Consider the following 26042-nt stretch of genomic DNA (forward strand, 5'->3'; position numbering starts at 1 on the left):
GGGGGCAATGCTGAGGGTAAAACATACCAATGGAAGGAATGAAAATAACTTGATGGAAATAAACAGATGGTGGAGGGAGAAGAGAGATTACACAGTCTGATGTTGTTGAACTGAATAAAATGAAACATACAGAGAGCTGCCTGAATCAACTGGAATTAGTCAATAGAGGTAAGTGAATGTCATACCCCTAGACTAACGAGCCCCGGGAAAGTAACAGAAGCACGCTGTTATTGCCATCGAAAGTCGATCTAACATCTGCGGAAAATACTGGAACAACTCAGCGAGTCAGGCGGGATTTCTCGACAGGACAACAAAGCTCGTCTTTCACCATCACCTTTCATTAAAACCGGGACGGGTTCGAAATGTCGGACGTTTTCACCAAGTCAAATCCTGGTGGGAGCAAACAGAACAACAGGAAAGCGCTCTGACAGGGTGCAAGTCAGGAGAGATTAAATGAGAAAAGGCCTAGGGTTCCCTGGCCACAGAGTGAGGTGAGCATCGAATGAGAGAATAATTACACCACAGTATGAGGCCATTCCAGCCGCTGTGTCTGTGCCAGCTCTCAACAACTACCGCCCGGATACAAAGAACAAGTGGAAACAAGATTCAAACCCAAATCTGCGATGGAAGGACACACAGAATGGGGGCAGCATTTACAGTGTGAGACTGTTGCACACACTATGAGTGTGAAAGCTGTATTGAGCCCAGTGGAAAGATGCGCTGCTGTTCCTCGAGTGTTTGTTGAGCTTCTTTGGAACATTTCAGGAGGCCGAGGTCCGGAAGGTCAGCGTTAAGATGCAACTCTCCAGTCAGTTCAATTCTCCACTTTGGCTCTGTGGATTAGATGGGTCACGTCCCTGTGAAGTTAACGCAGATCATGTTAAGTTCGATCTAATTTCTACATCTCGTGGTTTTATATGTTGAAACATCTGTTTTTGAAAGAAACAGCAGTCGTCTTGTAATAAGTGGCCTAGCCTCTCAGCCTCACCATGCGAATCTGCAGCAACACAGTGAGGTTGCACATTGTACACGTCCGTTGATTGCCAGCTGTTTCTGTAGTGTAGTGGTTATCACATTCGCCTAACACACGAAAGGTCCCCGGTTCGAAACCGGGCAGAAACATCTCGTACTTCCAGTTTAGTCTGTTGCTGACTATTGCCGCAATCTCGTAACTGGTCTTCATCAACGAGGAATAGCAAAATGCATGCACCCGTCTGGTTGTGGTTATTTACGAAAGCCCTGCATTCTCAATTTAACTTCCACTTGAAGCAAAATATAACTTATCTTCAGGTCTGTAAAGTTCGATTCCTGATTGTTTTATAAGTTGAGACATCGGTTTTAAAGAAACGGCTGTCTTCTTGTAATAAGTGACATGGCCTCTCAGACGAACCATGAGAATCTGCAGGCACACAGTGAGGTTGAACATTGCACAAGTCCATTGATTACTGCACCGCCAGCGGTTTCTGTAGTGTAGTGGTTAGCACATTCCCCTAACACGCGAAAGGTCCCCGGGGCCATACCGGGTAGAAACAGCAAGTGCTTCTCATGTTGTGTGAGGAATGTTTGCACAAAGTACTTGTGTTCCCCCATCTCGTATGTTCGAGGATTATGAGGATTAGTCTCTCATGAGCCACCAAAATAAATTCCACATTAAGTCACAAGCACTGAATTTTCGACAGGCAATGAGAAGAAAAGGACCTTCTTATTTTGGATATGCGGAGCTTGTTCATCCACAACAGAATTTCATGCATTTACAAATGCAGATAAACATACTTATTCACCATCTCAAACATGTCTAAATGAACGACAAATGCAACTTACTGCGGATGCTTCATTCTGAAACAAAAACAGAACATACTGGACAATCTCAGCAGGACTGACGGCCTCTCTGGAGCGAGATGGCAGCGGTCGTTCCGGGCCTGGGTGACTCTTTGTCAAAGCTGGAGAACTGGAAATGGGGTCAGATTCAGACAAATGTGGATGGGGCGGGGTTGGCGTGCCCTATTGGGCCTCGATAGAGTGGTCAGCAATAGGTGGAAAATGACGAAAATGTCTCGGACAGAAAGAAAAAGGGAATGTAAATGAGGCTAATCAAGGCTAACAAAGGTGCTGATAGTGGCGCCTCAAGAGATCAGAATGTGTTAATAGCAGAACAAAGTAAGCAGTGTGTCAGCGAACAATTGGCGACAGGGTTGCTCAAGTAGGATGGTATGGGCTGGGGGGAGGGGGGCAATGCTGAGGGTAAAACATACCAATGGAAGGAATGAAAATAACTTGATGGAAATAAACAGATGGTGGAGGGAGAAGAGAGATTACACAGTCTGATGTTGTTGAACTGAATAAAATGAAACATACAGAGGGCTGCCTGAATCAACTGGAATTAGTTAATAGAGGTAAGTGAATGTCATACCCCTAGACCAACGAGCCCCGGGAAAGTAACAGAAGCACGCTGTTATTGCCATCGAAAGTCGATCTAACATCTGCGGAAAATACTGGAACAACTCAGCGAGTCAGGCGGAATTTGTCGACAGGACAACAAAGCTTGTCTTTCACCATCACCCTTCATTAAAACCGGGACGGGTTAGAAATGTCGGACGTTTTAACCAAGTCAAATCCTGGTGGGAGTAAACAGAACAACAGGAAAGCGCTCTGACAGGGTGCAAGTCAGGAGAGATTAAATGAGAAAAGGCCTAGGGTTCCCTGGCCACAGAGTGAGGTGAGCATCGAATGAGAGAATAATTACACCACAGTATGAGGCCATTCCAGCCGCTGTGTCTGTGCCAGCTCTCAACAACTACCGCTCGGATACAAAGAAGAAGTGGAAACAAGATTCAAACCCAAATCTGCGATGGAAGGACACACAGAATGGGGGCAGCATTTACAGTGTGAGACTGTTGCACACACTATGAGTGTGAAAGCTGTATTGAGCCCAGTGGAAAGATGCGCTGCTGTTCCTCGAGTGTTTGTTGAGCTTCTTTGGAACATTTCAGGAGGCCGAGGTCCGGAAGGTCAGCGTTAAGATGCAACTCTCCAGTCAGTTCAATTCTCCACTTTGGCTCTGTGGATTAGATGGGTCACGTCCCTGTGAAGTTAACGCAGATCATGTTAAGTTCGATCTAATTTCTACATCTCGTGGTTTTATATGTTGAAACATCTGTTTTTGAAAGAAACAGCAGTCGTCTTGTAATAAGTGGCCTAGCCTCTCAGCCTCACCATGCGAATCTGCAGCAACACAGTGAGGTTGCACATTGTACACGTCCGTTGATTGCCTGCTGTTTCTGTAGTGTAGTGGTTATCACATTCGCCTAACACACGAAAGGTCCCCGGTTCGAAACCGGGCAGAAACATCTCGTACTTCCAGTTTAGTCTGTTGCTGACTATTGCCGCAATCTCGTAACTGGTCTTCATCAACGAGGAATAGTAAAATGCATGCACCCGTCTGGTTGTGGTTATTTACGAAAGCCCTGCATTCTCAATTTAACTTCCACTTGAAGCAAAATATAACTTATCTTCAGGTCTGTAAAGTTCGATTCCTGATTGTTTTATAAGTTGAGACATCGGTTTTAAAGAAACGGCTGTCTTCTTGTAATAAGTGACATGGCCTCTCAGACGAACCATGAGAATCTGCAGGCACACAGTGAGGTTGAACATTGCACAAGTCCATTGATTACTGCACCGCCAGCGGTTTCTGTAGTGTAGTGGTTAGCACATTCCCCTAACACGCGAAAGGTCCCCGGGGCCATACCGGGTAGAAACATCAAGTGCTTCTCATGTTGTGTGAGGAATGTTTGCACAAAGTACTTGTGTTCCCCCATCTCGTATGTTCGAGGATTATGAGGATTAGTCTCTCATGAGCCACCAAAATAAATTCCACATTAAGTCACAAGCACTGAATTTTCGACAGGCAATGAGAAGAAAAGGACCTTCTTATTTTGGATATGCGGAGCTAGTTCATCCACAACAGAATTTCATGCATTTACAAATGCAGATAAACCGACTTATTCGCCATCTCAAACATGTCTAAATGAACGACAAATGCAACTTACTGCGGATGCTTCATTCTGAAACAAAAACAGAACATACTGGACAATCTCAGCAGGACTGACGGCCTCTGTGGAGCGAGATGGGAGCGGTCGTTCCGGGCCTGGGTGACTCTTTGTCAAAGCTGCAGAACTGGAAATGGGGTCAGATTCAGACAAATGTGGATGGGGCGGGGTTGGCGTGCCCTATTGGGCCTCGATAGAGTGGTCAGCAATAGGTGGAAAATGACGAAAATGTCTCGGACAGAAAGAAAAAGGGAATGTAAATGAGGCTAATCAAGGCTAACAAAGGTGCTGATAGTGGCGCCTCAAGAGATCAGAATGTGTTAATAGCAGAACAAAGTAAGCAGTGTGTCAGCGAACAATTGGCGACAGGGATCAGATTGCTCAAGTAGGATGGTATGGGCTGAGGGGAGGGGGGCAATGCTGAGGGTAAAACATGCCAATGGAAGGAATGAAAATAACTTGATGGAAATAAACAGATGGTGGAGGGAGAAGAGAGATTACACAGTCTGATGTTGTTGAACTGAATAAAATGAAACATACAGAGAGCTGCCTGAATCTACTGGAATAAGTCAATAAAGGTAAGCGAATGTACACACATAGACAAGCTTTTAGACAATGTCCCGATTGTCTCGCGAACCTATTGGTTCCCTGCCGTGTGAGCTCAGCTTCTCAAAGCAAACCCAATGTGAATGAATCCCGCCGAATGAGCCGCAAAGAAATGAAGAAAACATATCGCCTGACCAACAGAAAACCTTATCAAAGGGCTCGTCCGGGATTTGAACCCGGGACCTCCCGCAAGTTTCGAAACCACGACACCCAAAACGAGAATCATACCCCTAGACCAACGAGCCCAAAGATGTCATAGAAGCACGCTGTTATAGCCATCGAAATTTGATCCAACATCTGCGGAAGATACTGGAACAACTCAGCGAGTCAGGCGGAATTTGTCGACAGGACAACAAAGCTTGTCTTTCACCATCACCTTTCATTAAAACCGGGACGGGTTAGAAATGTCGGACGTTTTAACCAAGTCAAATCCTGGTGGGAGCAAACAGAACAACAGGAAAGCGCTCTGACAGGGTGCAAGTCAGGAAAGATTAAATGAGAAAAGGCCTAGGGTTCCCTGGCCACAGAGTGAGGTGAGCATCGAATGAGAGAATAATTACACCACAGTATGAGGCCATTCCAGCCGCTGTGTCTGTGCCAGCTCTCAACAACTACCGCCCGGATACAAAGAAGAAGTGGAAACAAGATTCAAACCCAAATCTGCGATGGTAGTCCACACAGAATGGGGGCAGCATTTACAGTGTGAGACGGTTGCACACACTATGAGTGTGAAAGCTGTATTGAGCCCAGTGGAAAGATGCGCTGCTGTTCCTCGAGTGTTTGTTGAGCTTCTTTGGAACATTTCAGGAGGCCGAGGTCCGGAAGGTCAGCGTTAAGATGCAGCTCTCCAGTCAGTTCAATTCTCCACTTTGGCTCTGTGGATTAGATGGGTCACGTCCCTGTGAAGTTAACGCAGATCATGTTAAGTTCGATCTAATTTCTACATCTCGTGGTTTTATATGTTGAAACATCTGTTTTTGAAAGAAACAGCAGTCGTCTTGTAATAAGTGGCCTAGCCTCTCAGCCTCACCATGCGAATCTGCAGCAACACAGTGAGGTTGCACATTGTACACGTCCGTTGATTGCCAGCTGTTTATGTAGTGTCGTGGTTATCACATTCGCCTAACACGCGAAAGGTCCCCGGTTCGAAACCGGGCAGAAACATCTCGTACTTCCAGTTTAGTCTGTTGCTGACTATTGCCGCAATCTCGTAACTGGTCTTCATCAACGAGGAATAGCAAAATGCATGCACCCGTCTGGTTGTGGTTATTTACGAAAGCCCTGCATTCTCAATTTAACTTCCACTTGAAGCAAAATATAACTTATCTTCAGGTCTGTAAAGTTCGATTCCTGATTGTTTTATAAGTTGAGACATCGGTTTTAAAGAAACGGCTGTCTTCTTGTAATAAGTGACATGGCCTCTCAGACGAACCATGAGAATCTGCAGGCACACAGTGAGGTTGAACATTGCACAAGTCCATTGATTACTGCACCGCCAGCGGTTTCTGTAGTGTAGTGGTTAGCACATTCCCCTAACATGCGAAAGGTCCCCGGGGCCATACCGGGTAGAAACATCAAGTGCTTCTCATGTTGTGTGAGGAATGTTTGCACAAAGTACTTGTGTTCCCCCATCTCGTATGTTCGAGGATTATGAGGATTAGTCTCTCATGAGCCACCAAAATAAATTCCACATTAAGTCACAAGCACTGAATTTTCGACAGGCAATGAGAAGAAAAGGACCTTCTTATTTTGGATATGCGGAGCTAGTTCATCCACAACAGAATTTCATGCATTTACAAATGCAGATAAACCTACTTATTCACCATCTCAAACATGTCTAAATGAACGACAAATGCAACTTACTGCGGATGCTTCATTCTGAAACAAAAACAGAACATACTGGACAATCTCAGCAGGACTGACGGCCTCTGTGGAGCGAGATGGCAGCGGTCGTTCCGGGCCTGGGTGACTCTTTGTCAAAGCTGCAGAACTGGAAATGGGGTCAGATTCAGACAAATGTGGATGGGGCGGGGTTGGCGTGCCCTATTGGGCCTCGATAGAGTGGTCAGCAATAGGTGGAAAATGACGAAAAAGACTCGGACAGAAAGAAAAAGGGAATGTAAATGAGGCTAATCAAGGCTAACAAAGGTGCTGATAGTGGCGCCTCAAGAGATCAGAATGTGTTAATAGCAGAACAAAGTAAGCAGTGTGTCAGCGAACAATTGGCGACAGGGATCAGATTGCTCAAGTAGGATGGTATGGGCTGAGGGGAGGGGGGCAATGCTGAGGGTAAAACATGCCAATGGAAGGAATGAAAATAACTTGATGGAAATAAACAGATGGTGGAGGGAGAAGAGAGATTACACAGTCTGATGTTGTTGAACTGAATAAAATGAAACATACAGAGAGCTGCCTGAATCTACTGGAATAAGTCAATAAAGGTAAGCGAATGTCCACACATAGACAAGCTTTTAGACAATGTCCCGATTGTCTCGCGAACTTTTTGGTTCCCTGCCGTGTGAGCTCAGCTTCTCAAAGCAAACCCAATGTGAATGAATCCCGCCGAATGAGCCGCAAAGAAATGAAGAAAACATATCGCCTGACCAACAGAAAACCTTATCAAAGGGCTCGTCCGGGATTTGAACCCGGGACCTCCCGCAAGTTTCGAAACCACAACACCCAAAGCGAGAATCATACCCCTAGACCAACGAGCCCAAAGATGTCATAGAAGCACGCTGTTATAGCCATCGAAATTTGATCCAACATCTGCGGAAGATACTGGAACAACTCAGCGAGTCAGGCGGAATTTGTCGACAGGACAACAAAGCTTGTCTTTCACCATCACCTTTCATTAAAACCGGGACGGGTTAGAAATGTCGGACGTTTTAACCAAGTCAAATCCTGGTGGGAGCAAACAGAACAACAGGAAAGCGCTCTGACAGGGTGCAAGTCAGGAGAGATTAAATGAGAAAAGGCCTAGGGTTCCCTGGCCACAGAGTGAGGTGAGCATCGAATGAGAGAATAATTACACCACAGTATGAGGCCATTCCAGCCGCTGTGTCTGTGCCAGCTCTCAACAACTACCGCCCGGATACAAAGAAGAAGTGGAAACAAGATTCAAACCCAAATCTGCGATGGTAGTCCACACAGAATGGGGGCAGCATTTACAGTGTGAGACGGTTGCACACACTATGAGTGTGAAAGCTGTATTGAGCCCAGTGGAAAGATGCGCTGCTGTTCCTCGAGTGTTTGTTGAGCTTCTTTGGAACATTTCAGGAGGCCGAGGTCCGGAAGGTCAGCGTTAAGATGCAGCTCTCCAGTCAGTTCAATTCTCCACTTTGGCTCTGTGGATTAGATGGGTCACGTCCCTGTGAAGTTAACGCAGATCATGTTAAGTTCGATCTAATTTCTACATCTCGTGGTTTTATATGTTGAAACATCTGTTTTTGAAAGAAACAGCAGTCGTCTTGTAATAAGTGGCCTAGCCTCTCAGCCTCACCATGCGAATCTGCAGCAACACAGTGAGGTTGCACATTGTACACGTCCGTTGATTGCCAGCTGTTTATGTAGTGTCGTGGTTATCACATTCGCCTAACACGCGAAAGGTCCCCGGTTCGAAACCGGGCAGAAACATCTCGTACTTCCAGTTTAGTCTGTTGCTGACTATTGCCGCAATCTCGTAACTGGTCTTCATCAACGAGGAATAGCAAAATGCATGCACCCGTCTGGTTGTGGTTATTTACGAAAGCCCTGCATTCTCAATTTAACTTCCACTTGAAGCAAAATATAACTTATCTTCAGGTCTGTAAAGTTCGATTCCTGATTGTTTTATAAGTTGAGACATCGGTTTTAAAGAAACGGCTGTCTTCTTGTAATAAGTGACATGGCCTCTCAGACGAACCATGAGAATCTGCAGGCACACAGTGAGGTTGAACATTGCACAAGTCCATTGATTACTGCACCGCCAGCGGTTTCTGTAGTGTAGTGGTTAGCACATTCCCCTAACATGCGAAAGGTCCCCGGGGCCATACCGGGTAGAAACATCAAGTGCTTCTCATGTTGTGTGAGGAATGTTTGCACAAAGTACTTGTGTTCCCCCATCTCGTATGTTCGAGGATTATGAGGATTAGTCTCTCATGAGCCACCAAAATAAATTCCACATTAAGTCACAAGCACTGAATTTTCGACAGGCAATGAGAAGAAAAGGACCTTCTTATTTTGGATATGCGGAGCTAGTTCATCCACAACAGAATTTCATGCATTTACAAATGCAGATAAACCTACTTATTCACCATCTCAAACATGTCTAAATGAACGACAAATGCAACTTACTGCGGATGCTTCATTCTGAAACAAAAACAGAACATACTGGACAATCTCAGCAGGACTGACGGCCTCTGTGGAGCGAGATGGCAGCGGTCGTTCCGGGCCTGGGTGACTCTTTGTCAAAGCTGCAGAACTGGAAATGGGGTCAGATTCAGACAAATGTGGATGGGGCGGGGTTGGCGTGCCCTATTGGGCCTCGATAGAGTGGTCAGCAATAGGTGGAAAATGACGAAAAAGACTCGGACAGAAAGAAAAAGGGAATGTAAATGAGGCTAATCAAGGCTAACAAAGGTGCTGATAGTGGCGCCTCAAGAGATCAGAATGTGTTAATAGCAGAACAAAGTAAGCAGTGTGTCAGCGAACAATTGGCGACAGGGATCAGATTGCTCAAGTAGGATGGTATGGGCTGAGGGGAGGGGGGCAATGCTGAGGGTAAAACATGCCAATGGAAGGAATGAAAATAACTTGATGGAAATAAACAGATGGTGGAGGGAGAAGAGAGATTACACAGTCTGATGTTGTTGAACTGAATAAAATGAAACATACAGAGAGCTGCCTGAATCTACTGGAATAAGTCAATAAAGGTAAGCGAATGTCCACACATAGACAAGCTTTTAGACAATGTCCCGATTGTCTCGCGAACTTTTTGGTTCCCTGCCGTGTGAGCTCAGCTTCTCAAAGCACGTATTAACCAAGTCAAATCCTGGTGGGAGCAAACAGAACAACAGGAAAGCGCTCTGACAGGGTGCAAGTCAGGAGAGATTAAATGAGAAAAGGCCTAGGGTTCCCTGGCCACAGAGTGAGGTGAGCATCGAATGAGAGAATAATTACACCACAGTATGAGGCCATTCCAGCCGCTGTGTCTGTGCCAGCTCTCAACAACTACCGCCCGGATACAAAGAAGAAGTGGAAACAAGATTCAAACCCAAATCTGCGATGGTAGTCCACACAGAATGGGGGCAGCATTTACAGTGTGAGACGGTTGCACACACTATGAGTGTGAAAGCTGTATTGAGCCCAGTGGAAAGATGCGCTGCTGTTCCTCGAGTGTTTGTTGAGCTTCTTTGGAACATTTCAGGAGGCCGAGGTCCGGAAGGTCAGCGTTAAGATGCAGCTCTCCAGTCAGTTCAATTCTCCACTTTGGCTCTGTGGATTAGATGGGTCACGTCCCTGTGAAGTTAACGCAGATCATGTTAAGTTCGATCTAATTTCTACATCTCGTGGTTTTATATGTTGAAACATCTGTTTTTGAAAGAAACAGCAGTCGTCTTGTAATAAGTGGCCTAGCCTCTCAGCCCCACCATGCGAATCTGCAGCAACACAGTGAGGTTGCACATTGTACACGTCCGTTGATTGCCAGCTGTTTATGTAGTGTAGTGGTTATCACATTCGCCTAACACACGAAAGGTCCCCGGTTCGAAACCGGGCAGAAACATCTCGTACTTCCAGTTTAGTCTGTTGCTGACTATTGCCGCAATCTCGTAACTGGTCTTCATCAACGAAGAATAGCAAAATGCATGCACCCGTCTGGTTGTGGTTATTTACGAAAGCCCTGCATTCTCAATTTAACTTCCACTTGAAGCAAAATATAACTTATCTTCAGGTCTGTAAAGTTCGATTCCTGATTGTTTTATAAGTTGAGACATCGGTTTTAAAGAAACGGCTGTCTTCTTGTAATAAGTGACATGGCCTCTCAGACGAACCATGAGAATCTGCAGGCACACAGTGAGGTTGAACATTGCACAAGTCCATTGATTACTGCACCGCCAGCGGTTTCTGTAGTGTAGTGGTTAGCACATTCCCCTAACATGCGAAAGGTCCCCGGGGCCATACCGGGTAGAAACATCAAGTGCTTCTCATGTTGTGTGAGGAATGTTTGCACAAAGTACTTGTGTTCCCCCATCTCGTATGTTCGAGGATTATGAGGATTAGTCTCTCATGAGCCACCAAAATAAATTCCACATTAAGTCACAAGCACTGAATTTTCGACAGGCAATGAGAAGAAAAGGACCTTCTTATTTTGGATATGCGGAGCTAGTTCATCCACAACAGAATTTCATGCATTTACAAATGCAGATAAACCTACTTATTCACCATCTCAAACATGTCTAAATGAACGACAAATGCAACTTACTGCGGATGCTTCATTCTGAAACAAAAACAGAACATACTGGACAATCTCAGCAGGACTGACGGCCTCTGTGGAGCGAGATGGCAGTGGTCGTTCCGGGCCTGGGTGACTCTTTGTCAAAGCTGCAGAACTGGAAATGGGGTCAGATTCAGACAAATGTGGATGGGGCGGGGTTGGCGTGCCCTATTGGGCCTCGATAGAGTGGTCAGCAATAGGTGGAAAATGACGAAAAAGACTCGGACAGAAAGAAAAAGGGAATGTAAATGAGGCTAATCAAGGCTAACAAAGGTGCTGATAGTGGCGCCTCAAGAGATCAGAATGTGTTAATAGCAGAACAAAGTAAGCAGTGTGTCAGCGAACAATTGGCGACAGGGATCAGATTGCTCAAATAGGATGGTATGGGCTGAGGGGAGGGGGGCAATGCTGAGGGTAAAACATGCCAATGGAAGGAATGAAAATAACTTGATGGAAATAAACAGATGGTGGAGGGAGAAGAGAGATTACACAGTCTGATGTTGTTGAACTGAATAAAATGAAACATACAGAGAGCTGCCTGAATCAACTGGAATTAGTTAATAGAGGTAAGTGAATGTCATACCCCTAGACCAACGAGCCCCAGAGATGTCATAGAAGCACGCTGTTATAGCCATCGAAATTTGATCCAACATCTGCGGAAGATACTGGAACAACTCAGCGAGTCAGGCGGAATTTGTCGACAGGACAACAAAGCTTGTCTTTCTCCATCACCTTTCATTAAAACCGGGACGGGTTAGAAATGTCGGACGTTTTAACCAAGTCAAATCCTGGTGGGAGCAAACAGAACAACAGGAAAGCGCTCTGACAGGGTGCAAGTCAGGAGAGATTAAATGAGAAAAGGCCTAGGGTTCCCTGGCCACAGAGTGAGGTGAGCATCGAATGAGAGAATAATTACACCACAGTATGAGGCCATTCCAGCCGCTGTGTCTGTGCCAGCTCTCAACAACTACCGCCCGGATACAAAGAAGAAGTGGAAACAAGATTCAAACCCAAATCTGCGATGGTCGTACACACAGAATGGGGGCAGCATTTACAGTGTGAGACGGTTGCACACACTATGAGTGTGAAAGCTGTATTGAGCCCAGTGGAAAGATGCGCTGCTGTTCCTCGAGTGTTTGTTGAGCTTCTTTGGAACATTTCAGGAGGCCGAGGTCCGGAAGGTCAGCGTTAAGATGCAGCTCTCCAGTCAGTTCAATTCTCCACTTTGGCTCTGTGGATTAGATGGGTCACGTCCCTGTGAAGTTAACGCAGATCATGTTAAGTTCGATCTAATTTCTACATCTCGTGGTTTTATATGTTGAAACATCTGTTTTTGAAAGAAACAGCAGTCGTCTTGTAATAAGTGGCCTAGCCTCTCAGCCTCACCATGCGAATCTGCAGCAACACAGTGAGGTTGCACATTGTACACGTCCGTTGGTTGCCAGCTGTTTCTGTAGTGTAGTGGTTATCACATTCGCCTAACACACGAAAGGTCCCCGGTTCGAAACCGGGCAGAAACATCTCGTACTTCCAGTTTAGTCTGTTGCTGACTATTGCCGCAATCTCGTAACTGGTCTTCATCAACGAGGAATAGCAAAATGCATGCACCCGTCTGGTTGTGGTTATTTACGAAAGCCCTGCATTCTCAATTTAACTTCCACTTGAAGCAAAATATAACTTATCTTCAGGTCTGCAAAGTTCGATTCCTGATTGTTTTATAAGTTGAGACATCGGTTTTAAAGAAACGGCTGTCTTCTTGTAATAAGTGACATGGCCTCTCAGACGAACCATGAGAATCTGCAGGCACACAGTGAGGTTGAACATTGCACAAGTCCATTGATTACTGCACCGCCAGCGGTTTCTGTAGTGTAGTGGTTAGCACATTCCCCTAACATGCGAAAGGTCCCCGGGGCCATACCGGGTAGAAACATCAAGTGCTTCTCATGTTGTGTGAGGAATGTTTGCACAAAGTACTTGTGTTCCCCCATCTCGTATGTTCGAGGATTATGAGGATTAGTCTCTCATGAGCCACCAAAATAAATTCCACATTAAGTCACAAGCACTGAATTTTCGACAGGCAATGAGAAGAAAAGGACCTTCTTATTTTGGATATGCGGAGCTAGTTCATCCACAACAGAATTTCATGCATTTACAAATGCAGATAAACCTACTTATTCACCATCTCAAACATGTCTAAATGAACGACAAATGCAACTTACTGCGGATGCTTCATTCTGAAACAAAAACAGAACATACTGGACAATCTCAGCAGGACTGACGGCCTCTGTGGAGCGAGATGGCAGCGGTCGTTCCGGGCCTGGGTGACTCTTTGTCAAAGCTGCAGAACTGGAAATGGGGTCAGATTCAGACAAATGTGGATGGGGCGGGGTTGGCGTGCCCTATTGGGCCTCGATAGAGTGGTCAGCAATAGGTGGAAAATGACGAAAAAGACTCGGACAGAAAGAAAAAGGGAATGTAAATGAGGCTAATCAAGGCTAACAAAGGTGCTGATAGTGGCGCCTCAAGAGATCAGAATGTGTTAATAGCAGAACAAAGTAAGCAGTGTGTCAGCGAACAATTGGCGACAGGGATCAGATTGCTCAAGTAGGATGGTACGGGCTGAGGGGAGGGGGGCAATGCTGAGGGTAAAACATGCCAATGGAAGGAATGAAAATAACTTGATGGAAATAAACAGATGGTGGAGGGAGAAGAGAGATTACACAGTCTGATGTTGTTGAACTGAATAAAATGAAACATACAGAGAGCTGCCTGAATCTACTGGAATAAGTCAATAAAGGTAAGCGAATGTCCACACATAGACAAGCTTTTAGACAATGTCCCAATTGTCTCGCGAACTTTTTGGTTCCCTGCCGTGTGAGCTCAGCTTCTCAAAGCAAACCCAATGTGAATGAATCCCGCCGAATGAGCCGCAAAGAAATGAAGAAAACATATCGCCTGACCAACAGAAAACCTTATCAAAGGGCTCGTCCGGGATTTGAACCCGGGACCTCCCGCAACTTTCGAAACCACGACACCCAAAGCGAGAATCATACCCCTAGACCAACGATCCCCAGAGATGTCATAGAAGCACGCTGTTATAGCCATCGAAATTTGATCCAACATCTGCGGAAGATACTGGAACAACTCAGCGAGTCAGGCGGAATTTGTCGACAGGACAACAAAGCTTGTCTTTCACCATCACCTTTCATTAAAACCGGGACGGGTTAGAAATGTCGGACGTTTTAACCAAGTCAAATCCTGGTGGGAGCAAACAGAACAACAGGAAAGCGCTCTGACAGGGTGCAAGTCAGGAGAGATTAAATGAGAAAAGGCCTAGGGTTCCCTGGCCACAGAGTGAGGTGAGCATCGAATGAGAGAATAATTACACCACAGTATGAGGCCATTCCAGCCGCTGTGTCTGTGCCAGCTCTCAACAACTACCGCCCGGATACAAAGAAGAAGTGGAAACAAGATTCAAACCCAAATCTGCGATGGTCGTACACACAGAATGGGGGCAGCATTTACAGTGTGAGACGGTTGCACACACTATGAGTGTGAAAGCTGTATTGAGCCCAGTGGAAAGATGCGCTGCTGTTCCTCGAGTGTTTGTTGAGCTTCTTTGGAACATTTCAGGAGGCCGAGGTCCGGAAGGTCAGCGTTAAGATGCAGCTCTCCAGTCAGTTCAATTCTCCACTTTGGCTCTGTGGATTAGATGGGTCACGTCCCTGTGAAGTTAACGCAGATCATGTTAAGTTCGATCTAATTTCTACATCTCGTGGTTTTATATGTTGAAACATCTGTTTTTGAAAGAAACAGCAGTCGTCTTGTAATAAGTGGCCTAGCCTCTCAGCCTCACCATGCGAATCTGCAGCAACACAGTGAGGTTGCACATTGTACACGTCCGTTGGTTGCCAGCTGTTTCTGTAGTGTAGTGGTTATCACATTCGCCTAACACGCGAAAGATCCCCGGTTCGAAACCGGGCAGAAACATCTCGTACTTCCAGTTTAGTCTGTTGCTGACTATTGCCGCAGTCTCGTAACTGGTCTTCATCAACGAGGAATAGCAAAAGGCATGCACCCGTCTGGTTGTGGTTATTTACGAAAGCCCTGCATTCTCAATTTAACTTCCACTTCAAGCAAAACATAACTTATCTTCAGGTCTGTAAAGTTCGATTCCTGATTGTTTTATAAGTTGAGACATCGGTTTTAAAGAAACGGCTGTCTTCTTGTAATAAGTGACATGGCCTCTCAGACGAACCATGAGAATCTGCAGGCACACAGTGAGGTTGAACATTGCACAAGTCCATTGATTACTGCACCGCCAGCGGTTTCTGTAGTGTAGTGGTTAGCACATTCCCCTAACATGCGAAAGGTCCCCGGGGCCATACCGGGTAGAAACATCAAGTGCTTCTCATGTTGTGTGAGGAATGTTTGCACAAAGTACTTGTGTTCCCCCATCTCGTATGTTCGAGGATTATGAGGATTAGTCTCTCATGAGCCACCAAAATAAATTCCACATTAAGTCACAAGCACTGAATTTTCGACAGGCAATGAGAAGAAAAGGACCTTCTTATTTGGGATATTCGGAGCTAGTTCATCCACAACAGAATTTCATGCATTTACAAATGCAGATAAACATACTTATTCACCATCTCAAACATGTCTAAATGAACGACAAATGCAACTTACTGCGGATGCTTCATTCTGAAACAAAAACAGAACATACTGGACAATCTCAGCAGGACTGACAGCCTCTGTGGAGCGAGATGGCAGCGGTCGTTCCGGGCCTGGGTGACTCTTTGTCAAAGCTGGAGAACTGGAAATGGGGTCAGATTCAGACAAATGTGGATGGGGCGGGGTTGGCGTGCCCTATTGGGCCTCGATAGAGTGGTCAGCAATAGGTGGAAAATGACGAAAATGTCTCGGACAGAAAGAAAAAGGGAATGTAAATGAGGCTAATCAAGGCTAACAAAGGTGCTGATAGTGGCGCCTCAAGAGATCAGAATGTGTTAATAGCAGAACAAAGTAAGCAGTGTGTCAGCGAACAATTGGCGACAGGGTTGCTCAAGTAGGATGGTATGGGCTGGGGGGAGGGGGGCAATGCTGAGGGTAAAACATACCAATGGAAGGAATGAAAATAACTTGATGGAAATAAACAGATGGTGGAGGGAGAAGAGAGATTACACAGTCTGATGTTGTTGAACTGAATAAAATGAAACATACAGAGGGCTGCCTGAATCAACTGGAATTAGTTAATAGAGGTAAGTGAATGTCATACCCCTAGACCAACGAGCCCCGGGAAAGTAACAGAAGCACGCTGTTATTGCCATCGAAAGTCGATCTAACATCTGCGGAAAATACTGGAACAACTCAGCGAGTCAGGCGGAATTTGTCGACAGGACAACAAAGCTTGTCTTTCACCATCACCTTTCATTAAAACCGGGACGGGTTAGAAATGTCGGACGTTTTAACCAAGTCAAATCCTGGTGGGAGTAAACAGAACAACAGGAAAGCGCTCTGACAGGGTGCAAGTCAGGAGAGATTAAATGAGAAAAGGCCTAGGGTTCCCTGGCCACAGAGTGAGGTGAGCATCGAATGAGAGAATAATTACACCACAGTATGAGGCCATTCCAGCCGCTGTGTCTGTGCCAGCTCTCAACAACTACCGCTCGGATACAAAGAAGAAGTGGAAACAAGATTCAAACCCAAATCTGCGATGGAAGGACACACAGAATGGGGGCAGCATTTACAGTGTGAGACTGTTGCACACACTATGAGTGTGAAAGCTGTATTGAGCCCAGTGGAAAGATGCGCTGCTGTTCCTCGAGTGTTTGTTGAGCTTCTTTGGAACATTTCAGGAGGCCGAGGTCCGGAAGGTCAGCGTTAAGATGCAACTCTCCAGTCAGTTCAATTCTCCACTTTGGCTCTGTGGATTAGATGGGTCACGTCCCTGTGAAGTTAACGCAGACCATGTTAAGTTCGATCTAATTTCTACATCTCGTGGTTTTATATGTTGAAACATCTGTTTTTGAAAGAAACAGCAGTCGTCTTGTAATAAGTGGCCTAGCCTCTCAGCCTCACCATGCGAATCTGCAGCAACACAGTGAGGTTGCACATTGTACACGTCCGTTGGTTGCCAGCTGTTTCTGTAGTGTAGTGGTTATCACATTCGCCTAACACACGAAAGGTCCCCGGTTCGAAACCGGGCAGAAACATCTCGTACTTCCAGTTTAGTCTGTTGCTGACTATTGCCGCAATCTCGTAACTGGTCTTCATCAACGAGGAATAGCAAAATGCATGCACCCGTCTGGTTGTGGTTATTTACGAAAGCCCTGCATTCTCAATTTAACTTTCACTTCAAGCAAAATATAACTTATCTTCAGGTCTGTAAAGTTCGATTCCTGATTGTTTTTTAAGTTGAGACATCGGTTTTAAAGAAACGGCTGTCTTCTTGTAATAAGTGACATGGCCTCTCAGACGAACCATGAGAATCTGCAGGCACACAGTGAGGTTGAACATTGCACAAGTCCATTGATTACTGCACCGCCAGCGGTTTCTGTAGTGTAGTGGTTAGCACATTCCCCTAACATGCGAAAGGTCCCCGGGGCCATACCGGGTAGAAACATCAAGTGCTTCTCATGTTGTGTGAGGAATGTTTGCACAAAGTACTTGTGTTCCCCCATCTCGTATGTTCGAGGATTATGAGGATTAGTCTCTCATGAGCCACCAAAATAAATTCCACATTAAGTCACAAGCACTGAATTTTCGACAGGCAATGAAAAGAAAAGGACCTTCTTATTTTGGATATGCGGAGCTAGTTCATCCACAACAGAATTTCATGCATTTACAAATGCAGATAAACCTACTTATTCACCATCTCAAACATGTCTAAATGAACGACAAATGCAACTTACTGCGGATGCTTCATTCTGAAACAAAAACAGAACATACTGGACAATCTCAGCAGGACTGACGGCCTCTGTGGAGCGAGATGGCAGCGGTCGTTCCGGGCCTGGGTGACTCTTTGTCAAAGCTGCAGAACTGGAAATGGGGTCAGATTCAGACAAATGTGGATGGGGCGGGGTTGGCGTGCCCTATTGGGCCTCGATAGAGTGGTCAGCAATAGGTGGAAAATGACGAAAAAGACTCGGACAGAAAGAAAAACGGAATGTAAATGAGGCTAATAAAGGCTAACAAAGTTGCTGACAGTGGCACCTCAAGAGATCAGAATGTGTTAATAGCAGAACAAAGTAAGCAGTGTGTCAGCGAACAATTGGCGACAGGGATCAGATTGCTCAAGTAGGATGGTATGGGCTGAGGGGAGGGGGGCAATGCTGAGGGTAAAACATGCCAATGGAAGGAATGAAAATAACTTGATGGAAATAAACAGATGGTGGAGGGAGAAGAGAGATTACACAGTCTGATGTTGTTGAACTGAATAAAATGAAACATACAGAGGGCTGCCTGAATCTACTGGAATAAGTCAATAAAGGTAAGCGAATGTCCACACATAGACAAGCTTTTAGACAATGTCCCGATTGTCTCGCGAACCTATTGGTTCCCTGCCGTGTGAGCTCAGCTTCTCAAAGCACACCCAATGTGAATGAATCCCGCCGAATGAGCCGCAAAGAAATGAAGAAAACATATCGCCTGACCAACAGAAAACCTTATCAAAGGGCTCGTCCGGGATTTGAACCCGGGACCTCCCGCAAGTTTCGAAACCACGACACCCAAAGCGAGAATCATACCCCTAGACCAACGAGCCCCAGAGATGTCATAGAAGCACGCTGTTATAGCCATCGAAATTTGATCCAACATCTGCGGAAGATACTGGAACAACTCAGCGAGTCAGGCGGAATTTGTCGACAGGACAACAAAGCTTGTCTTTCACCATCACCTTTCATTAAAACCGGGACGGGTTAGAAATGTCGGACGTTTTAACCAAGTCAAATCCTGGTGGGAGCAAACAGAACAACAGGAAAGCGCTCTGACAGGGTGCAAGTCAGGAGAGATTAAATGAGAAAAGGCCTAGGGTTCCCTGGCCACAGAGTGAGGTGAGCATCGAATGAGAGAATAATTACACCACAGTATGAGGCCATTCCAGCCGCTGTGTCTGTGCCAGCTCTCAACAACTACCGCCCGGATACAAAGAAGAAGTGGAAACAAGATTCAAACCCAAATCTGCGATGGTCGTACACACAGAATGGGGGCAGCATTTACAGTGTGAGACGGTTGCACACACTATGAGTGTGAAAGCTGTATTGAGCCCAGTGGAAAGATGCGCTGCTGTTCCTCGAGTGTTTGTTGAGCTTCTTTGGAACATTTCAGGAGGCCGAGGTCCGGAAGGTCAGCGTTAAGATGCAGCTCTCCAGTCAGTTCAATTCTCCACTTTGGCTCTGTGGATTAGATGGGTCACGTCCCTGTGAAGTTAACGCAGATCATGTTAAGTTCGATCTAATTTCTACATCTCGTGGTTTTATATGTTGAAACATCTGTTTTTGAAAGAAACAGCAGTCGTCTTGTAATAAGTGACCTGGCCTCTCAGCCTCACCATGCGAATCTGCAGCAACACAGTGAGGTTGCACATTGTACACGTCCGTTGATTGCCAGCTGCTTATGTAGTGTAGTGGTTATCACATTCGCCTAACACGCGAAAGGTCCCCGGTTCGAAACCGGGCATAAACATCTCGTACTTCCAGTTTAGTCTGTTGCTGACTATTGCCGCAATCTCGTAACTGGTCTTCATCAACGAGGAATAGCAAAATGCATGCACCCGTCTGGTTGTGGTTATTTACGAAAGCCCTGCATTCTCAATTTAACTTCCACTTGAAGCAAAATATAACTTATCTTCAGGTCTGTAAAGTTCGATTCCTGATTGTTTTATAAGTTGAGACATCGGTTTTAAAGAAACGGCTGTCTTCTTGTAATAAGTGACATGGCCTCTCAGACGAACCATGAGAATCTGCAGGCACACAGTGAGGTTGAACATTGCACAAGTCCATTGATTACTGCACCGCCAGCGGTTTCTGTAGTGTAGTGGTTAGCACATTCCCCTAACATGCGAAAGGTCCCCGGGGCCATACCGGGTAGAAACATCAAGTGCTTCTCATGTTGTGTGAGGAATGTTTGCACAAAGTACTTGTGTTCCCCCATCTCGTATGTTGGAGGATTATGAGGATTAGTCTCTCATGAGCCACCAAAATAAATTCCACATTAAGTCACAAGCACTGAATTTTCGACAGGCAATGAGAAGAAAAGGACCTTCTTATTTTGGATATGCGGAGCTAGTTCATCCACAACAGAATTTCATGCATTTACAAATGCAGATAAACCTACTTATTCACCATCTCAAACATGTCTAAATGAACGACAAATGCAACTTACTGCGGATGCTTCATTCTGAAACAAAAACAGAACATACTGGACAATCTCAGCAGGACTGACGGCCTCTGTGGAGCGAGATGGCAGCGGTCGTTCCGGGCCTGGGTGACTCTTTGTCAAAGCTGCAGAACTGGAAATGGGGTCAGATTCAGACAAATGTGGATGGGGCGGGGTTGGCGTGCCCTATTGGGCCTCGATAGAGTGGTCAGCAATAGGTGGAAAATGACGAAAAAGACTCGGACAGAAAGAAAAACGGAATGTAAATGAGGCTAATCAAGGCTAACAAAGGTGCTGATAGTGGCACCTCAAGAGATCAGAATGTGTTAATAGCAGAACAAAGTAAGCAGTGTGTCAGCGAACAATTGGCGACAGGGATCAGATTGCTCAAGTAGGATGGTATGGGCTGAGGGGAGGGGGGCAATGCTGAGGGTAAAACATGCCAATGGAAGGAATGAAAATAACTTGATGGAAATAAACAGATGGTGGAGGGAGAAGAGAGATTACACAGTCTGATGTTGTTGAACTGAATAAAATGAAACATACAGAGGGCTGCCTGAATCTACTGGAATAAGTCAATAAAGGTAAGCGAATGTCCACACATAGACAAGCTTTTAGACAATGTCCCGATTGTCTCGCGAACCTATTGGTTCCCTGCCGTGTGAGCTCAGCTTCTCAAAGCACACCCAATGTGAATGAATCCCGCCGAATGAGCCGCAAAGAAATGAAGAAAACATATCGCCTGACCAACAGAAAACCTTATCAAAGGGCTCGTCCGGGATTTGAACCCGGGACCTCCCGCAAGTTTCGAAACCACGACACCCAAAGCGAGAATCATACCCCTAGACCAACGAGCCCCAGAGATGTCATAGAAGCACGCTGTTATAGCCATCGAAATTTGATCCAACATCTGCGGAAGATACTGGAACAACTCAGCGAGTCAGGCGGAATTTGTCGACAGGACAACAAAGCTTGTCTTTCACCATCACCTTTCATTAAAGCCGGGACGGGTTAGAAATGTCGGACGTTTTAACCAAGTCAAATCCTGGTGGGAGCAAACAGAACAACAGGAAAGCGCTCTGACAGGGTGCAAGTCAGGAGAGATTAAATGAGAAAAGGCCTAGGGTTCCCTGGCCACAGAGTGAGGTGAGCATCGAATGAGAGAATAATTACACCACAGTATGAGGCCATTCCAGCCGCTGTGTCTGTGCCAGCTCTCAACAACTACCGCCCGGATACAAAGAAGAAGTGGAAACAAGTTTCAAACCCAAATCTGCGATGGTCGTACACACAGAATGGGGGCAGCATTTACAGTGTGAGACGGTTGCACACACTATGAGTGTGAAAGCTGTATTGAGCCCAGTGGAAAGATGCGCTGCTGTTCCTCGAGTGTTTGTTGAGCTTCTTTGGAACATTTCAGGAGGCCGAGGTCCGGAAGGTCAGCGTTAAGATGCAGCTCTCCAGTCAGTTCAATTCTCCACTTTGGCTCTGTGGATTAGATGGGTCACGTCCCTGTGAAGTTAACGCAGATCATGTTAAGTTCGATCTAATTTCTACATCTCGTGGTTTTATATGTTGAAACATCTGTTTTTGAAAGAAACAGCAGTCGTCTTGTAATAAGTGGCCTAGCCTCTCAGCCTCACCATGCGAATCTGCAGCAACACAGTGAGGTTGCACATTGTACACGTCCGTTGGTTGCCAGCTGTTTCTGTAGTGTAGTGGTTATCACATTCGCCTAACACGCGAAAGGTCCCCGGTTCGAAACCGGGCAGAAACATCTCGTACTTCCAGTTTTGTCTGTTGCTGACTATTGCCGCAGTCTCGTAACTGGTCTTCATCAACGAGGAATAGCAAAAGGCATGCACCCGTCTGGTTGTGGTTATTTACGAAAGCCCTGCATTCTCAATTTAACTTCCACTTCAAGCAAAACATAACTTATCTTCAGGTCTGTAAAGTTCGATTCCTGATTGTTTTATAAGTTGAGACATCGGTTTTAAAGAAACGGCTGTCTTCTTGTAATAAGTGACATGGCCTCTCAGACGAACCATGAGAATCTGCAGGCACACAGTGAGGTTGAACATTGCACAAGTCCATTGATTACTGCACCGCCAGCGGTTTCTGTAGTGTAGTGGTTAGCACATTCCCCTAACATGCGAAAGGTCCCCGGGGCCATACCGGGTAGAAACATCAAGTGCTTCTCATGTTGTGTGAGGAATGTTTGCACAAAGTACTTGTGTTCCCCCATCTCGTATGTTCGAGGATTATGAGGATTAGTCTCTCATGAGCCACCAAAATAAATTCCACATTAAGTCACAAGCACTGAATTTTCGACAGGCAATGAGAAGAAAAGGACCTTCTTATTTTGGATATGCGGAGCTAGTTCATCCACAACAGAATTTCATGCATTTACAAATGCAGATAAACCTACTTATTCACCATCTCAAACATGTCTAAATGAACGACAAATGCAACTTACTGCGGATGCTTCATTCTGAAACAAAAACAGAACATACTGGACAATCTCAGCAGGACTGACGGCCTCTCTGGAGCGAGATGGCAGCGGTCGTTCCGGGCCTGGGTGACTCTTTGTCAAAGCTGGAGAACTGGAAATGGGGTCAGATTCAGACAAATGTGGATGGGGCGGGGTTGGCGTGCCCTATTGGGCCTCGATAGAGTGGTCAGCAATAGGTGGAAAATGACGAAAATGTCTCGGACAGAAAGAAAAAGGGAATGTAAATGAGGCTAATCAAGGCTAACAAAGGTGCTGATAGTGGCGCCTCAAGAGATCAGAATGTGTTAATAGCAGAACAAAGTAAGCAGTGTGTCAGCGAACAATTGGCGACAGGGTTGCTCAAGTAGGATGGTATGGGCTGGGGGGAGGGGGGCAATGCTGAGGGTAAAACATACCAATGGAAGGAATGAAAATAACTTGATGGAAATAAACAGATGGTGGAGGGAGAAGAGAGATTACACAGTCTGATGTTGTTGAACTGAATAAAATGAAACATACAGAGGGCTGCCTGAATCAACTGGAATTAGTTAATAGAGGTAAGTGAATGTCATACCCCTAGACCAACGAGCCCCGGGAAAGTAACAGAAGCACGCTGTCATTGCCATCGAAAGTCGATCTAACATCTGCGGAAAATACTGGAACAACTCAGCGAGTCAGGCGGAATTTGTCGACAGGACAACAAAGCTTGTCTTTCACCATCACCTTTCATTAAAACCGGGACGGGTTAGAAATGTCGGACGTTTTAACCAAGTGAAATCCTGGTGGGAGCAAACAGAACAACAGGAAAGCGCTCTGACAGGGTGCAAGTCAGGAGAGATTAAATGAGAAAAGGCCTAGGGTTCCCTGGCCACAGAGTGAGGTGAGCATCGAATGAGAGAATAATTACACCACAGTATGAGGCCATTCCAGCCGCTGTGTCTGTGCCAGCTCTCAACAACTACCGCTCGGATACAAAGAAGAAGTGGAAACAAGATTCAAACCCAAATCTGCGATGGAAGGACACACAGAATGGGGGCAGCATTTACAGTGTGAGACTGTTGCACACACTATGAGTGTGAAAGCTGTATTGAGCCCAGTGGAAAGATGCGCTGCTGTTCCTCGAGTGTTTGTTGAGCTTCTTTGGAACATTTCAGGAGGCCGAGGTCCGGAAGGTCAGCGTTAAGATGCAACTCTCCAGTCAGTTCAATTCTCCACTTTGGCTCTGTGGATTAGATGGGTCACGTCCCTGTGAAGTTAACGCAGATCATGTTAAGTTCGATCTAATTTCTACATCTCGTGGTTTTATATGTTGAAACATCTGTTTTTGAAAGAAACAGCAGTCGTCTTGTAATAAGTGGCCTAGCCTCTCAGCCTCACCATGCGAATCTGCAGCAACACAGTGAGGTTGCACATTGTACACGTCCGTTCATTGCCAGCTGTTTCTGTAGTGTAGTGGTTATCACATTCGCCTAACACACGAAAGGTCCCCGGTTCGAAACCGGGCAGAAACATCTCGTACTTCCAGTTTAGTCTGTTGCTGACTATTGCCGCAATCTCGTAACTGGTCTTCATCAACGAGCAACAGCAAAATGCATGCACCCGCCTGGTTGTGGTTATTTACGAAAGCCCTGCATTCTCAATTTAACTTCCACTTGAAGCAAAATATAACTTATCTTCAGGTCTGTAAAGTTCGATTCCTGATTGTTTTATAAGTTGAGACATCGGTTTTAAAGAAACGGCTGTCTTCTTGTAATAAGTGACATGGCCTCTCAGACGAACCATGAGAATCTGCAGGCACACAGTGAGGTTGAACATTGCACAAGTCCATTGATTACTGCACCGCCAGCGGTTTCTGTAGTGTAGTGGTTAGCACATTCCCCTAACACGCGAAAGGTCCCCGGGGCCATACCGGGTAGAAACATCAAGTGCTTCTCATGTTGTGTGAGGAATGTTTGCACAAAGTACTTGTGTTCCCCCATCTCGTATGTTCGAGGATTATGAGGATTAGTCTCTCATGAGCCACCAAAATAAATTCCACATTAAGTCACAAGCACTGAATTTTCGACAGGCAATGAGAAGAAAAGGACCTTCTTATTTTGGATATGCGGAGCTAGTTCATCCACAACAGAATTTCATGCATTTACAAATGCAGATAAACCTACTTATTCACCATCTCAAACATTTTTAAATGAACGACAAATGCAACTTACTGCGGATGCTTCATTCTGAAACAAAAACAGAACATACTGGACAATCTCAGCAGGACTGACGGCCTCTGTGGAGTGAGATGGGAGCGGTCGTTCCGGGCCTGGGTGACTCTTTGTCAAAGCTGCAGAACTGGAAATGGGGTCAGATTCAGACAAATGTGGATGGGGCGGGGTTGGCGTGCCCTATTGGGCCTCGATAGAGTGGTCAGCAATAGGTGGAAAATGACGAAAATGTCTCGGACAGAAAGAAAAAGGGAATGTAAATGAGGCTAATCAAGGCTAACAAAGGTGCTGATAGTGGCGCCTCAAGAGATCAGAATGTGTTAATAGCAGAACAAAGTAAGCAGTGTGTCAGCGAACAATTGGCGACAGGGATCAGATTGCTCAAGTAGGATGGTATGGGCTGGGGGGAGGGGGGCAATGCTGAGGGTAAAACATGCCAATGGAAGGAATGAAAATAACTTGATGGAAATAAACAGATGGTGGAGGGAGAAGAGAGATTACACAGTCTGATGTTGTTGAACTGAATAAAATGAAACATACAGAGAGCTGCCTGAATCTACTGGAATAAGTCAATAAAGGTAAGCGAATGTCCACACATAGACAAGCTTTTAGACAATGTCCCGATTGTCTCGCGAACCTATTGGTTCCCTGTCGTGTGAGCTCAGCTTCTCAAAGCAAACCCAATGTGAATGAATCCCGCCGAATGAGCCGCAAAGAAATGAAGAAAACATATCGCCTGACCAACAGAAAACCTTATCAAAGGGCTCGTCCGGGATTTGACCCCGGGACCTCCCGCAAGTTTCGAAACCACGACACCCAAAGCGAGAATCATACCCCTA

The 26042-nt window shown here is 45.7% G+C and overlaps 14 non-coding genes across 14 annotated transcripts; 11 read left to right on the top strand and 3 right to left on the bottom strand.

The window, feature by feature from the left end:
* Window positions 1-1049: 1049 nt before the first annotated feature.
* On the top strand, window positions 1050-1122 carry trnav-aac (transfer RNA valine (anticodon AAC)). The gene has a single exon. It is a non-coding gene; the product is annotated as a tRNA-Val (tRNA).
* A 2152-nt stretch (window positions 1123-3274) lies between these two features.
* trnav-aac (transfer RNA valine (anticodon AAC)) lies at window positions 3275-3347 on the top strand. The gene has a single exon. It is a non-coding gene; the product is annotated as a tRNA-Val (tRNA).
* Window positions 3348-5743: 2396 nt separating this feature from the next.
* trnav-aac (transfer RNA valine (anticodon AAC)) lies at window positions 5744-5816 on the top strand. The gene has a single exon. It is a non-coding gene; the product is annotated as a tRNA-Val (tRNA).
* A 1460-nt stretch (window positions 5817-7276) lies between these two features.
* On the bottom strand, window positions 7277-7366 carry trnap-ugg (transfer RNA proline (anticodon UGG)). The gene is given in 2 exon segments: window positions 7277-7312; window positions 7331-7366. It is a non-coding gene; the product is annotated as a tRNA-Pro (tRNA).
* An 846-nt stretch (window positions 7367-8212) lies between these two features.
* trnav-aac (transfer RNA valine (anticodon AAC)) lies at window positions 8213-8285 on the top strand. The gene has a single exon. It is a non-coding gene; the product is annotated as a tRNA-Val (tRNA).
* A 2055-nt stretch (window positions 8286-10340) lies between these two features.
* On the top strand, window positions 10341-10413 carry trnav-aac (transfer RNA valine (anticodon AAC)). The gene has a single exon. It is a non-coding gene; the product is annotated as a tRNA-Val (tRNA).
* Window positions 10414-12571: 2158 nt separating this feature from the next.
* Window positions 12572-12644, top strand: trnav-aac (transfer RNA valine (anticodon AAC)). Its single transcript has one exon. It is a non-coding gene; the product is annotated as a tRNA-Val (tRNA).
* Window positions 12645-15041: 2397 nt separating this feature from the next.
* On the top strand, window positions 15042-15114 carry trnav-aac (transfer RNA valine (anticodon AAC)). The gene has a single exon. It is a non-coding gene; the product is annotated as a tRNA-Val (tRNA).
* Window positions 15115-17266: 2152 nt separating this feature from the next.
* trnav-aac (transfer RNA valine (anticodon AAC)) lies at window positions 17267-17339 on the top strand. Its single transcript has one exon. It is a non-coding gene; the product is annotated as a tRNA-Val (tRNA).
* Window positions 17340-18799: 1460 nt separating this feature from the next.
* trnap-ugg (transfer RNA proline (anticodon UGG)) lies at window positions 18800-18889 on the bottom strand. The gene is given in 2 exon segments: window positions 18800-18835; window positions 18854-18889. It is a non-coding gene; the product is annotated as a tRNA-Pro (tRNA).
* Window positions 18890-19736: 847 nt separating this feature from the next.
* Window positions 19737-19809, top strand: trnav-aac (transfer RNA valine (anticodon AAC)). Its single transcript has one exon. It is a non-coding gene; the product is annotated as a tRNA-Val (tRNA).
* Window positions 19810-21269: 1460 nt separating this feature from the next.
* On the bottom strand, window positions 21270-21359 carry trnap-ugg (transfer RNA proline (anticodon UGG)). The gene is given in 2 exon segments: window positions 21270-21305; window positions 21324-21359. It is a non-coding gene; the product is annotated as a tRNA-Pro (tRNA).
* Window positions 21360-22206: 847 nt separating this feature from the next.
* On the top strand, window positions 22207-22279 carry trnav-aac (transfer RNA valine (anticodon AAC)). The gene has a single exon. It is a non-coding gene; the product is annotated as a tRNA-Val (tRNA).
* Window positions 22280-24431: 2152 nt separating this feature from the next.
* Window positions 24432-24504, top strand: trnav-aac (transfer RNA valine (anticodon AAC)). The gene has a single exon. It is a non-coding gene; the product is annotated as a tRNA-Val (tRNA).
* Window positions 24505-26042: the final 1538 nt, after the last annotated feature.

The sequence above is a fragment of the Scyliorhinus torazame genome, chromosome 5, assembly GCF_047496885.1.
Source record: "Scyliorhinus torazame isolate Kashiwa2021f chromosome 5, sScyTor2.1, whole genome shotgun sequence".
NCBI classification, from domain to species: Eukaryota; Metazoa; Chordata; class Chondrichthyes; order Carcharhiniformes; family Scyliorhinidae; genus Scyliorhinus; species Scyliorhinus torazame.